Source organism: Arachis hypogaea, chromosome 1 (genome assembly GCF_003086295.3).
Source record: "Arachis hypogaea cultivar Tifrunner chromosome 1, arahy.Tifrunner.gnm2.J5K5, whole genome shotgun sequence".
Lineage (NCBI taxonomy): Eukaryota > Viridiplantae > Streptophyta > Magnoliopsida > Fabales > Fabaceae > Arachis > Arachis hypogaea.
Genome location: NC_092036.1, coordinates 40,979,308 through 40,992,928, shown reverse-complemented (window position 1 = coordinate 40,992,928; position 13,621 = coordinate 40,979,308). Strand labels below are relative to the sequence as shown.

The following is a 13,621-nucleotide window of genomic DNA, read 5'->3' as shown; positions in this document are numbered from 1 at the left end:
AAAATACATAAGTGAAAGGTTCAGGCATGGCCGAGAGGCCAGCCCCCTGAATGATCAAAAGACCGAATGGCCAAAAGATGACTAATACACTAGTAAAAAGTCTTATTTATACTAAACTAGCTACTAGGGTTTACATGAGTAAGTAATTGATGCATAAATCCACTTCCGGGGCCCACTTGGTGTATGTTTAGGCTGATCTTGATCTATCCACGAGCTGAGGCTTCTCTTGGAGTTGAACGCCAAGTTATAACGTGTTTTGGGCGTTCAACTCCGGGTTGTGACGTGTTTCTGGCGTTTAACTCCAGACAGCAGCATGTACTTGGCGTTGAGCGCCACTTTACGTCGTCAATTCCCGAATAAAGTATGGACTATTATATATTGCTGGAAAGCTCTGGATGTTTACTTTCCAACGCCGTTGAAAGCGCGCCATTTGGAGTTCTGTAGCTCCAGAAAATCCATTTTGAGTGCAGGGAGGTCAGATTCCAACAGCATCAGCAGTCCTTTGTCAGCCTCCTATCAGAGTTTTGCTCAAGTCCCTCAATTTCAGCCAGAAATTACCTGAAATCATAGAAAAACACATAAACTCATAGTAAAGTCCTGAAATGTGAATTTAACATAAAAACTAATGAAAACATCCCTAAAAGTAGCTTAAACTTACTAAAAACTACCTAAAAACAATGCCAAAAAGCGTATAAATTATCCGCTCATCACCCCACAGTTTGAAGGAGCATCCATCTCCCAAAATAAAGGTTGTTGAGTCCTAATCTTAAATCTGTGATAACTTTTATTATTAGAAACCTATCTTAAGAATTACATAAGTATCAGTAATTAGGGTCTTTATTTTTATTTTTATTATCTCCAAGTAAGCTATGATTTTTATTCTCATCATCACTAAACATGAATAAAATAGTAGATTCTCTTTAGAGTAAGGAGGCAATTATTTCAAGTTTTCAATAAGAAAAATTTTAATTATTTTTATGTGGTGGCAACACTTTTTGTCTTCTGAATGAATGCTTGAACAGTGCATGCTTTTTATAGTGAAGTTTATGAATGTTATATTTGTTGACTCTTGAAAGAATGATGAAAAGAAAGAGAAATGTTATTGATAATCTAAAAAATCATGAATTTGATTCTTGAAGCAAGAAAAACAGTGAAAAAGAAAAAAAAGTAGCGGAAAAAAAAAGAGAGAGAAAAAGAAAAAGCAAGCAGAAAAAGCCAATAGCCCTTTAAACCAAAAGGCAACGGTAAAGAGGATCCAAGGCTTTGAGCATTAATGGATAGGAGGGCCCAAAAGAATAAAATTCTGGCCTAAGCTGCTAAATCAAGCTGTCCATGTGCTTGTGTCATGAAGGTCCAAGCGAAAAGCTTAAGACTTAGTGGTTAAAGTCGTGATCCAAAGCAAAAGAGTATGCTTAAGAACTCTGGACACCTCTAACTGGGGACTTTAGCAAAGCTGAGTCACAATCTGAAAGGTTCACCCAGTTATGTGTCTGTGGCATTTATGTATCCTGTAGTACTACTGGAAAACAAGATGCTTAGGGTCACAGGTAAGACTCATAAAGTAGGTGTGTTCACATTAAACTAGGAGAATCAATAACACTATCCAAATTCTGAGTTCCTATGGATGCCAATCATTCTGAGCTTCAAAGGATAAATTGAGATGCCAAACTGTTCAGGAGCAAAAAGCTACTAGTCCCGCTCATCCAATTAGAATCTGAGCTTCACTTAAAACTTTGAGATGTATTGCCTCTTGATCTTCTTTTTATCCTATTTTATTTATCAAGTTGTTTGAGGACAAGCAACAGTTTAAGTTTGGTGTTGTGATGAGCGGATATTTTATACACTTTTTGGTGGTATTTTCCTATAGTTTTTAGTATGCTTTAACTACTTTTTAGTATATTTTTATTAGTTTTTATGCAAAAATCACATTTCTGGACTTTACTATGAGTTTGTATGTTTTTCTATGATTTCAGGTATTTTCTGGATGAAATTGAGGGACCTGAGCAAAAATCTGATTCAGAGACTGAAAAAGGACTGTAGATGCTGTTGGATTCTGACCATCTTGTACGCGAAAAGGATTTTTTGGAGCTACAGAAGCGCAATTGGCACGCTCTCAATTGCGTTGGAAAGTAGACATCTTGGGCTTCCCAGAAATGTATAATAGGCCAAACTTTTTTTTAGATTTGATAGCGCAAACTGGCGTTTAAACGACCACTTTTTACCCTTTTTGGGGTTAAGCGCCAAAACTGGCACAAAAGCTAGAGTTAAACGCCCAAACTGGCACCAAAGCTGGCGTTTAACGCCAAGAATAGCCTCTACACATGAAAATTTCAATGCTTAGCCTAAACACACCCCCAAGTGGGCTCCGGGAGTGGATTTATGCACTATCTATCTTAGTTTATCCATTTACTGTAAACCCTAGGTTACCAGTTTAGTATAAAAACTACTTTCAGAGATTCATTTTGTACCTCATGACATTTTACACCTGAGTTTGTATCTTCTACGGAATGAGTCTCTAAACCCCATGGTTGGGGGTGAGGAGCTCTACTATGTCTCGATGGATTAATGCAATTATTTCTATTTTCTATTCAATCACGCTTGTTTCTATTCTAAGATATTCATTCGCACTTCAACATGATGAATGTAATGATCCGTGACACTCATCACCATTCTCAACTTATGAACGTGTGCCTGACAACCACTTCCATTCTACCTTAGATTGAATGTGTATCTCTTGGGTTCTTGGTTCACGAGCTTGATTTCCCTCTCCTGACAATAGAGTGTTCAATTCCGTGAAACCAGAGTCTTCGTGGTATAAGCTAGAATCAATTGGCAGCACTCTTGAGATCTGGAAATTCTAAACCTTGTCTGTGGTATTCCGAGTAGGTTCTGGGAAGGGGTGAATGTGACGAGCTTCAAACTCACAAATGTTGGGTGCAGTGACAGTGTACAAAAGGATCAATGGATCCTATTACAGCACGAGTGAGAACCGACAGATGATTAGCCATACGGGAAACCGTATATGACCATTTTCACTGAGAGGATAGATGGTTGCCATTGACAACGGTGATCCACCAACATACAGCTTGCCATGGAAGGAACCTTGCGTGCGTGAAGAAAACAACAAAAAGAAAGCAGAGATTCAGAAGACAGGGCATCTCCAAAACCTCAACCTGTTCCTCATTGCTGAATCACAAGTACTTTTTATTTCATGTTATTCATACTTCATAAACAAAAATCATATTTATCATTGATCTCCTAACTAAGAGTTACAAGATAACCATAGCTTGCTTCAAGCCAGCAATCTCCGTGGGATCGACCCTTTTTCACGTAAGGTATTACTTGGATGACCCAGTGCACTTGCTGGTCAGCTGCACGGAGTTGTGTATCACGATTTCGTGTACCAGCCTGCAACCTAAAAAGGTATTATAGTTAAAGTTAATAAAGATCTTAAGGACAAGGTGCACTCTTTTTCCTGAAAAGGTTTTTTAATGAGGCATCAAGCCCAAGATCTACAAACTGCCCAACTTAGAAGGGAAAACGCCCACATGTATATATTGGCATATTTTTTATCTTGAATAAACTTGTTCAGATTTTCTACTAATCCTTCATCAAGATGCATTAATCTGAAACGCAAAAATTCATCACCCAATTACAAAGCTACAGATCGGCTAAAAGTGAAAAACAAATTCACAGCATGATCACGATAAAGACCAGCAAAAGGTGAAAACCATATTCATCAAAAGGTCGACCAAACGGGATTTCTTCAAAATCGGTGAAAGATGAAAAGGCGACAAAAACAGAATAATGCAAGAAGTTATCGAAAGTAATCCATAGAAAGAACCTGACGAGGTCTTAACAAATTGGGATGCTAAAAATAACTTAAAGACAGACCGACATAAAGAAGTCAGACCAGTCGACCACAAATAACCAAAGTTATAAAAAGTAAATCCCTGGAAAGAGGCCTGGCCAACCTAAAAAAAGACGATTACTAGAAATAACTTAAGAGGGACCGACATGATGAAGTCGGCCCAAACTAAAAAAGTTATAAAAAGTAATCCATAAAAGAGACCTAACCCAAGCCCAAAGAAAATAGATTACTAGAAATAACTTAAGAGGGACCGACATGATGAAGTCGGCTAGTGCACGAAATTGTGATCATCAACAATGAGCATCAATAACTTGGTAGCGCTTTCAAACATGAATCACACTTAGTCATAACTCTGCACAACTAACTAGCAAGTGCACTGGGTCGTCCAAGTAATACCTTACGTGAGTAAGGGTCGATCCCATGGAGATTGTTGGTATGAAGCAAGCTATGGTGATCTTGTAAATCTCAGTTAGGCGGATAGTAAATGTTATGGAGTTTTTCGAATAATAATAATAATAAATAAACAAAAAATAAAGATAATAATAATAATAATAAATAAACAGAAAATAAAGATAGAGTTACTCATGTAATTCAATGGTGGGAATTTCAGATAAGTGTATGGAGATGCTTGTCCCTGTTGGATCTCTGCTTTCCTACTACCTTCCTTCAATCCTTCTTATTCCTTTCCATGGCAAGTTGTATGTAAGGCATCACTATTGTCAATGGCTACATTCCATCCTCTCAGTGAAAAAGGTCCAAATGCTCTGTTACGGCACGGCTAATCATCTGTCGGTTCTCGATCATGTTGGAATAGAATCCCTTGATTCTTTTGCGTTTGTCATCACGCCCAACAATCACAAGTTTGAAGCTCGTCACAGTCATTCAATCCCTGAATCCTACTCGGGATACCACAGACAAGGTTTAGACTTTCCAGATTCTCATGAATGCTGCCATCAATCTAGCTTATACCACGAAGATTCTGATTAAGGAATCCAAGGGATATGCGCCCGGTCTAAAGTAGAACGGAAGTGGTTGTCAGTCACGCGTTCATAGGTGAGAATGATGATGAGTGTCACGGATCATCACATTCATCACGTTGAAGTGCAACGAATATCTTAGAATAGGAATAGCTGAATTGAATAGAAAATAATAGTAATTGCATTAAAACTTGAGGTACAGCAGAGCTCCACACCCTTAATCTACGGTGTGTAGAAACTCCACCGTTGAAAGTACATAAGTGATGAAGGTTCAGGCATGGCCGAATGGCCAACCCCCATGAATGATCAATAGTGTCCTAAGATGAATAATGGAATAAAACCGAGACCAAAGATGTCTAATACAATAGTAAAACGTCCTATTTATACTAGACTAGCTACTAGGGTTTACATAAGTAAGTAATTGATGCAGAAATCCACTTCCGGGGCCCACTTGGTGTGTGCTTGGTGGTGCACGAAATTGCAATCACACTTTTGCAATTCCGCACAACTAACCAGCAAGTGTACTGGGTCGTCCAAGTAATAAACCTTACGCGAGTAAGGGTCGATCCCACAGAGATTGTTGGTATGAAGCAAGCTATGGTCACCTTGTAAATCTTAGTCAGGCAAACTCAAATGGGTATGGTGATATGCGAATAAAACATAAAGATAAAGATAGAGATAGTTATGTAATTCATTGGTAGGAATTTCAGATAAGCGTATGAAGATGCCTTCCTTTCCGTCTCTCTGCTTTCCTACTGTCTTCATCCAATCCTTCTTACTCCTTTCCATGGCAAGCTTAAGCAAGGGTTTCACCGTTGTCAGTGGCTACCTCCCATCCTCTTAGTGGAAATGTTCAACGCACCCTGTCACGGCACGGCTATCCATCTGTCGGTTCTCGATCAGGCCGGAATAGAATCCAGTGATTCTTTTGCGTCTGTCACTAACGCCCCGCCCTCAGGAGTTTGAAGCACTTCACAGTCGTTCAATCATTGAATCCTACTCAGAATACCACAGACAAGGTTAGACCTTCCGGATTCTCTTGAATGCCGCCATCAGTTCTAGCCTATACCACGAAGATTTTGGTTAAAGAATCCAAGAGATATTCACCCAATCGAAGGTAGAACGGAGGTGGTTGTCAGTCACACGTTCATAGGTGAGAATGATGATGAGTGTCACGGATCATCACATTCATCAAGTTGAAGAACAAGTGATATCTTAGAACAAGAACAAGCGGAATTGAATAGAAGAACAGTAGTAATTGCATTAATACTCGAGGTACAGCAGAGCTCCACACCTTAATCTATGGTGTGTAGAAACTCCACCGTTGAAAATACATAAGAACAAGGTCTAGGCATGGCCGTGAGGCCAGCCTCCCAATGATCAAAAGATCTAAAGATCAAAAGATTCCAAAGATCAGAAGATTAAAATACAATAGTAAAAGGTCCTACTTATAGAGAACTAGTAGCCTAGGGTGTACAGAGATGAGTAAATGACATAAAAATCCACTTCCGGGCCCACTTGGTGTGTGCTTGGGCTGAGCAATGAAGCATTTTCGTGTAGAGACTCCTCTTGGAGTTAAACACCAGCTTTAGTGCCAGTTTGGGCGTTTAACTCCCATTTTGGTGCTAGTTCCAGCGTTTAACGCTGGGATTTCTGAGGGTGACTTTGAACGCCGGTTTGGGCCATCAAATCTTGGGCAATGTATGCACTAACATATATTGCTGGAAAGTCCAGGATGTCTACTTTCCAACGCCGTTGAGAGCGCGCCAATTGGGTATCTGTAGCTCAAGAAAATCCACTTCGAGTGCAGGGAGGTCAGAATCCAACAGCATCTGCAGTCCTTTTTAGTCTCTGAATCAGATTTTTGCTCAGGTCCCTCAATTTCAGCCAGAAAATACCTGAAATCACAGAAAAACACACAAACTCATAGTAAAGTCCAGAAAAGTGAATTTTAGCTAAAAACTAATAAAAATATACTAAAAACTAACTAGATCATACTAAAAACATACTAAAAACAATGCCAAAAAGCGTACAAATTATCCGCTCATCACAACACCAAACTTAAATTGTTGCTTGTCCTCAAGCAACTGAAAATCAAATAAGATAAAAAGAAGAGAATATGCAATGAATTCCAAAAACATCTATGAAGATCAGTATTAATTAGATGAGCGGGGCTTTCAGCTTTTTGCCTCTGAACAGTTTTGGCATCTCACTCTATCCTTTGAAATTCAGAATGATTGGCTTCTTTAGGAACTTAGAATCCAGATAGTGTTATTGATTCTCCTAGTAAAGTATGATGATTCTTGAACATAGCTGCTTATTGAGTCTTGGCCGTGGCCCAAAGCACTCTGTCTTCCAGTATTACCACCGGATACATACATGCCACAGACACATAATTGGGTGAACCTTTTCAGATTGTGACTCAGCTTTGCTAGAGTCCCCAATTAGAGGTGTCCAGGGTTCTTAAGCACACTCTTTTTGCCTTGGAACACAACTTTATTTCTTTCTTTCTTCTCTTTTTCTCTTTTTTCTTTTTCTTTCTCTCTTTTTTTCGAAATTTTTTTTTGAATCACTACTTTTTCTTGCTTCAAGAATCATTTTTATGATTTTTCAGATCCTCAGTAATATGTCTCCTTTTTCATCATTCTTTCAAGAGCCAACATTCATGAACCACAAATTCGAAAGACATATGCACTGTTTAAGCATTCATTCAGAAGACAAAAGTAATGCCACCACATCAAAATAATTAAACTGTTATAAAATTCAAAATTCATGCAATTCTTTTCTTTTTCAATTAAGAACATTTTTTATTTAAGAGAGGTGATGGATTCATAGGATATTCATAACTTTAAGGCATAGACACTAAGACACTAATGATCACAAGACACAAACATAGACAAACATAAGCACTAAAATTCGAAAAACAGGAAAATAAAGAACAAGGAAATTAAAGAACGGGTCCACCTTAGTGATGGCGGCTCTTTCTTCCTCTTGAAGATCCTATGGAGTGCTTGAGCTCCTCAATGTCTCTTCCTTGTCTTTGTTGCTCCTCTCTCATGATTTTTGATCTTCTCTAATTTCATGGAGGAGAATGGAATGTTCTTGGTGCTCCACCCTTAGTTGTCCCATGTTGGAACTCAATTCTCCTAGGGAGGTGTTTAGTTGCTCCCAATAGTTCTGTGGAGGAAAGTGCATCCCTTGCCAAGGTAGAAGACTTGTCCGCCACCTTATAAAGTTTTTGAGATATAACCTCATGAACTTCTATTTCTTCTCCAATCATGATGCTATGAATCATGATAGCCCGGTCTATAGTAACTCTGGACCGGTTGCTAGTGGGAATGATTGAGCGTTGGATAAACTCCAACCATCCTCTAGCCACGGGTTTGAGGTCATGCCTTCTCAATTGAACCGGCTTCCCTCTTGAATCTCTCTTCCATTGGGCGCCCTCTTCACAAATAACTGTGAGGACTTGGTCCAACCTTTGATCAAAGTTGATCCTTCTAGTGTAAGGATGTTCATCTCCTTGCATCATGGGCAAATTGAATGCCAACCTTACACTTTCTGGACTAAAATCCAAGTATTTCCCCCGAACCATAGTAAGATAATTCTTTGGATCCGGGTTCACACTTTGATCATGGTTCTTGGTGATCCATGCATTGGCATAGAACTCTTGAACCATTAAGATTCCGACTTGTTGAATGGGGTTGGTAAGGACTTCCCAACCTCTTCTTCGGATCTCATGTCGGATCTCCGGATATTCACCCTTTTTGAGTGAAAAAGGGACCTCGGGGATCACCTTCTTCAAGGCCACAACTTCATAGAAGTGGTCTTGATGCACCCTTGAGATGAATCTTTCCATCTCCCATGACTCGGAGGTGGAAGCTTTTGCCTTCCCTTTCCTCTTTCTAGAGGTTTCTCCGGCCTTGGATGCCATAATTGGTTATGAAAAAACAAAAAGCAATGCTTTTACCACACCAAACTTAAAATGTTTGCTCGTCCTCGAGCAAAAGAAGAAAGAAGAGAGTAGAAGAAGAAGAAATGAGGAAGAATGGAATGGCTTTGTGCTCGGCCAAAAGGGGGAGAAGTGGTGTTTAGGTTGTGTGAAAATGAAGGAGTGAAGAAGGGTTTATATAGGAGTGGGGGATGGGTAGGGTTCGGTCAAGTGAGGGTGGGTTTGGGTGGGAAAGTGGTTTGAATTTGAATGGTGAGGTAGGTGGGGTTTTATGAAGGATGGATGTGAGTGGTGAATGGGTGAAGAAGAGAGAGAGTGGTGGGGTAGGTGGGGATCCTGTGGGGTCCACAGATCCTGAGGTGTCAAGAAAAAGTCATCCCTGCACCAAATGGCATGCAAAAATGCGTTTTTAGCCATTTCTGGCGTTAAACGCCGGGCTGGTGCCCATTTCTGGCGTTTAACGCCAGCTTCTTGCCCTTTTCTGGCGTTTAACGCCAGTCTGGTGCCCCTTTCTGGCGTTAAACGCCCAGAATGGTGCCAGACTGGGCGTTAAACGCCCATCTGCTAGCCTCACTGGCGTTTAAACGCCAGTGCGCTCTCCTCCAGGGTGTGCTATTTTTCTTTCTGCTTTTCAATCTGTTTTTGCTTTTTTCATTGATTTTGTGACTTCTCATGATCATCAACCTACAAAAAATATAAAATAACAAAAGAGAATAGATAAAATATAACATTGGGTTGCCTCCCAACAAGCGCTTCTTTAATGTCATTAGCTTGACAGAAGACTCTCATGGAGCCTCAGAAATGCTCAGAGCTATGTTGGAACCTCCCAACACCAAACTTAGAGTTTGAATGTGGGGGTTCAACACCAAACTTAGAAGTTGGTTGTGGCCTCCCAACACCAAACTTAGAGTTTGACTGTGGGGGCTCTGTTTTGAGAGAAGCTCTTCATGCTTCCTCTCCATGGTGACAGAGGGATATCCTTGAGCCTCAAACACAAAGGATTCTTCATTCATTTGAATGATCAATTCTCCTCTATCAACATCAATCACAGCCCTTGCTGTGGCTAGGAAGGGTCTGCCAAGGATGATGGATTCATCCATGCACTTCCCAGTCTCTAGAACTATGAAATCAGCAGGGATGTAATGGTCTTCAACTTTTACCAGAACATCCTCTACAAGTCCATAGGCTTGTTTTCTTAAATTGTCTGCCATCTCTAGTGAGATTTTTGCAGCTTGCACCTCAAAGATTCCTAACTTCTCCATTACAGAGAGAGGCATGAGGTTTACACTTGACCCTAAGTCACACAAGGCCTTCTTGAAGGTCATGGTGCCTATGGTACAAGGTATTGAAAACTTCCCAGGATCCTGTCTCTTTTGAGGCAGTTTCTGCCTAGATAAGTCATCCAGTTCTTTGGTGAGCAAAGGGGGTTCATCCTCCCAAGTCTCATTTCCAAATAACTTGTCATTTAGCTTCATGATTGCTTCAAGGTATTTAGCAACTTGCTCTTCAGTGACATACTCATCCTCTTCAGAGGAGGAATACTCATCAGAGCTCATGAATGGCAGAAGTAAGTCCAAGGGAATCTCTATGGTCTCATTTTGAGCCTCAGATTCCCATGGTTCCTCATTGGGGAACTCATTGGAGGCCAGTGGACATCCATTGAGGTCTTCCTCAGTGGCGTTCACTGCCTCTCCTTCCTCCCAAAATTCGGCCATGTTGATGGCCTTGCACTCTCCTTTTGGATTTTCTTCTGTATTGCTTGGGAGAGTACTAGGAGGGAGTTCAGTAATTTTCTTGCTCAGCTGACCCACTTGTGCCTCCAAATTTCTAATGGAGGACCTTGTTTCAGTCATGAAACTTTGAGTGGTTTTGATTAGATCAGAGACCATGGTTGCTAAGTCAGAGGTATTCTGCTTAGAACTCTCTGTCTGTTGCTGAGAAGATGATGGAAAAGGCTTGCTATTGCTAAACCTGTTTCTTCCACCATTATTATTGTTGAAACCTTGTTGAGGTCTCTGTTGATCCTTCCATGAGAAATTTGGATGATTTCTCCATGAAGGATTATAGGTGTTTCCATAGGGTTCTCCCATGTAATTCACCTCTTCCATTGAAGGGTTCTCAGGATCATAAGCTTCTTCCTCAGATGAAGCTTCTTTAGTACTGCTTGGTGCATTTTGCATTCCAGACAGACTTTGAGAAATCATATTGACTTGTTGAGTCAATATTTTATTCTGAGCCAGTATGGCATTCAGAGTGTCAATCTCAAGAACTCCTTTCTTCTGACTAGTCCCATTGTTCACAGGATTTCTTTCAGAAGTGTACATGAATTGGTTATTTGCAACCATTTCAATTAGCTCTTGAGCTTCTGTAGGCGTCTTCTTCAGATGAAGAGATCCTCCAGCAGAGCTATCCAAAGACATCTTGGACAGTTCAGAGAGACCATCATAGAAAATACCTATGATGCTCCATTCAGAAAGCATATCAGAAGGACACTTTCTGATTAATTGTTTGTATCTTTCCCAAGCTTCATAGAGGGATTCTCCTTCCTTCTGTCTGAAGGTTTGGACTTCCACTCTAAGCTTACTCAATTTTTGAGGTGGAAAGAACTTTGCCAAGAAGGCATTGACTAGCTTTTCCCAAGAGTTCAGGCTTTCTTTAGGTTGTGAGTCCAACCATATTCTAGCTCTGTCTCTCACAGCAAAAGGGAATAGCATAAGTCTGTAGACCTCAGGGTCAACCCCATTAGTCTTGACAGTGTCACAGATTTGCAAGAACTCAGCTAAAAAATGATGAGGATCTTCCAATGGAAGTCCATGGAACTTGCAATTCTGTTGCATTAGAGAAACTAATTGAGGTTTAAGCTCAAAGTTGTTTGCTCCAATGGCAGGGATAGAGATGCTTCTCCCATAGAAGTCGGGAGTAGGTGCAGTAAAGTCACCCAGCACCTTCCTTGCATTGTTGGCATTGTTGTTGTTTTCGGCTGCCATGGGTTCTTCTTCTTTGAAGATTTCTGTTAGGTCCTCTACAGAGAGTTGTGCCTTGGCTTCTCTTAGCTTTCTCTTCAAGGTCCTTTCGGGTTCAGGATCAGCCTCAACAAGAATGCTTTTGTCTTTGCTCCTGCTCATAAGAAAGAGAAGGGAACAAGAAAATGTGGAATCCTCTATGTCACAGTATAGAGATTCCTTGAGGTGTCAGAGGAAAAGAAAAATAGAAGGCAGAAGTAGAAAATTCGAACTTATCAAAGAAGATGGAGTTCGAATTTTGCATTAAGGAATAGTGTTAGTTCATAAATAGAAGGATGTGAGAAGAAGGGAAGTAATTTTCGAAAATTAAGTAAAAGATTTTGAAAACATTTTTGAAAAACTTTGATTGATAATTTTCGAAAACAAAAGTGGGAAAGAAATCAAGTGATTTTTGAAAAAGAATTTGAAATTAGAAATCAAAAAGATTTGATTGAAAACTATTTTGAAAAAGATGTGGTTAAGAAGATATGATTAGTTTAAAAAGATGTGATTGAGAAGATATGATTTGGAAAACATTTTAAAAAGATTTGATTTTGAAAATTAATGACTTGGCTAACAAGAAAAGATATGATTCAAACATTAAACCTTTCTCAACAGAAAAGGCAACATACTTGAAATGTTGAATCAAATCATTGATTGATAGCAAGTATTTTTTAAAAATAGAAAGAAATTGATTTTGAAAACATATGATTGAAAAGATATGATTTGAAAAAGATTTGATTTTGAAAAACTTTGAAAACCTGAAAAAAATTGCATTGAAAAACAGAATCTTCCCTCTTGTGCCATCCTGGCGTTAAACGCCCAGAATGGTGCACATTCTGGCGTTTAACGCCCAAAATGCTACCCTTTTGGGCGTTAAACGCCCAACCAGGTACCCTGGCTGGCGTTTAAACGCCAGTCTGTCCTTCTTCACTGGGCGTTTTGAACGCCCAGCTTTTTCTGTGTAATTCCTCTGCTGTATGTTCTGAATCTTCAATTCTCTGTATTATTGACTTGAGAAGACACAAATTAAAAATATTTTTGGATTTTTAATAATAAGGAAAAATCAAAATACAACAAGAATCAAATAACAATGCATGAAAGACACCAAACTTAGCAGTTTGTATACTACTGACACTAATGAGAATGCATATGAGACTCATAAACACTCAAGTCAAGAGAATTCAAAGATTAGAGTAAGAAATCATCAAGAACATCTTGAAGATCACTAAGACACATGAATGAATGCATGCAATTGACACCAAACTTAACATGAGACTAGTGTCTCAACAAGAATATTTTTTGTTTTTATGATTTTGTAATTTTTTTTTGTGCTTTTTTCGAAAATTAAGTGGAAAAAGAAAATAAAGGTATCAAAATTCTTAATGAGAATCCCAGGAATCATGCAATGTTAGTCTAAAGCTTTAGTCTAAAGGAATTAGACATGGCTAGCCAAGCTTCAGCAGAACATTGCATTCAAGAGCTAAATTGATGAAGACCAATCAGCTTTGGTGATGATAAGAACATCACCTTAAAACACTAGAATTCATTCTTAAGAACTCTGAAGAAAAATACCTAATCTAAGCAACAAGATGAACCGTCAGTTGTCCAAACTCAACAATCCCCGGCAACGGCGCCAAAAACTTGGTGCACGAAATTGCAATCACACCTTTGCAATTCCGCACAACTAACCAACAAGTGTACTGGGTCATCCAACTAATAAACCTTACGCGAGTAAGGGTCGATCCCACAGAGATTGTTGGTATGAAGCAAGCTATGGTCACCTTGTAAATCTTAGTCAGGCAAACTCAAATGGGTA

At 39.5% G+C, this 13,621-nt stretch overlaps 1 non-coding gene across 1 annotated transcript; it reads left to right on the top strand.

Annotated features, from left to right (window-relative positions):
* The first annotated feature begins 11,274 nt into the window (after positions 1 to 11,274).
* On the top strand, positions 11,275 to 11,382 carry LOC112716307 (small nucleolar RNA R71). Its single transcript, XR_003160285.1, has one exon. It is a non-coding gene; the product is annotated as a small nucleolar RNA R71 (small nucleolar RNA).
* Positions 11,383 to 13,621: the final 2,239 nt, after the last annotated feature.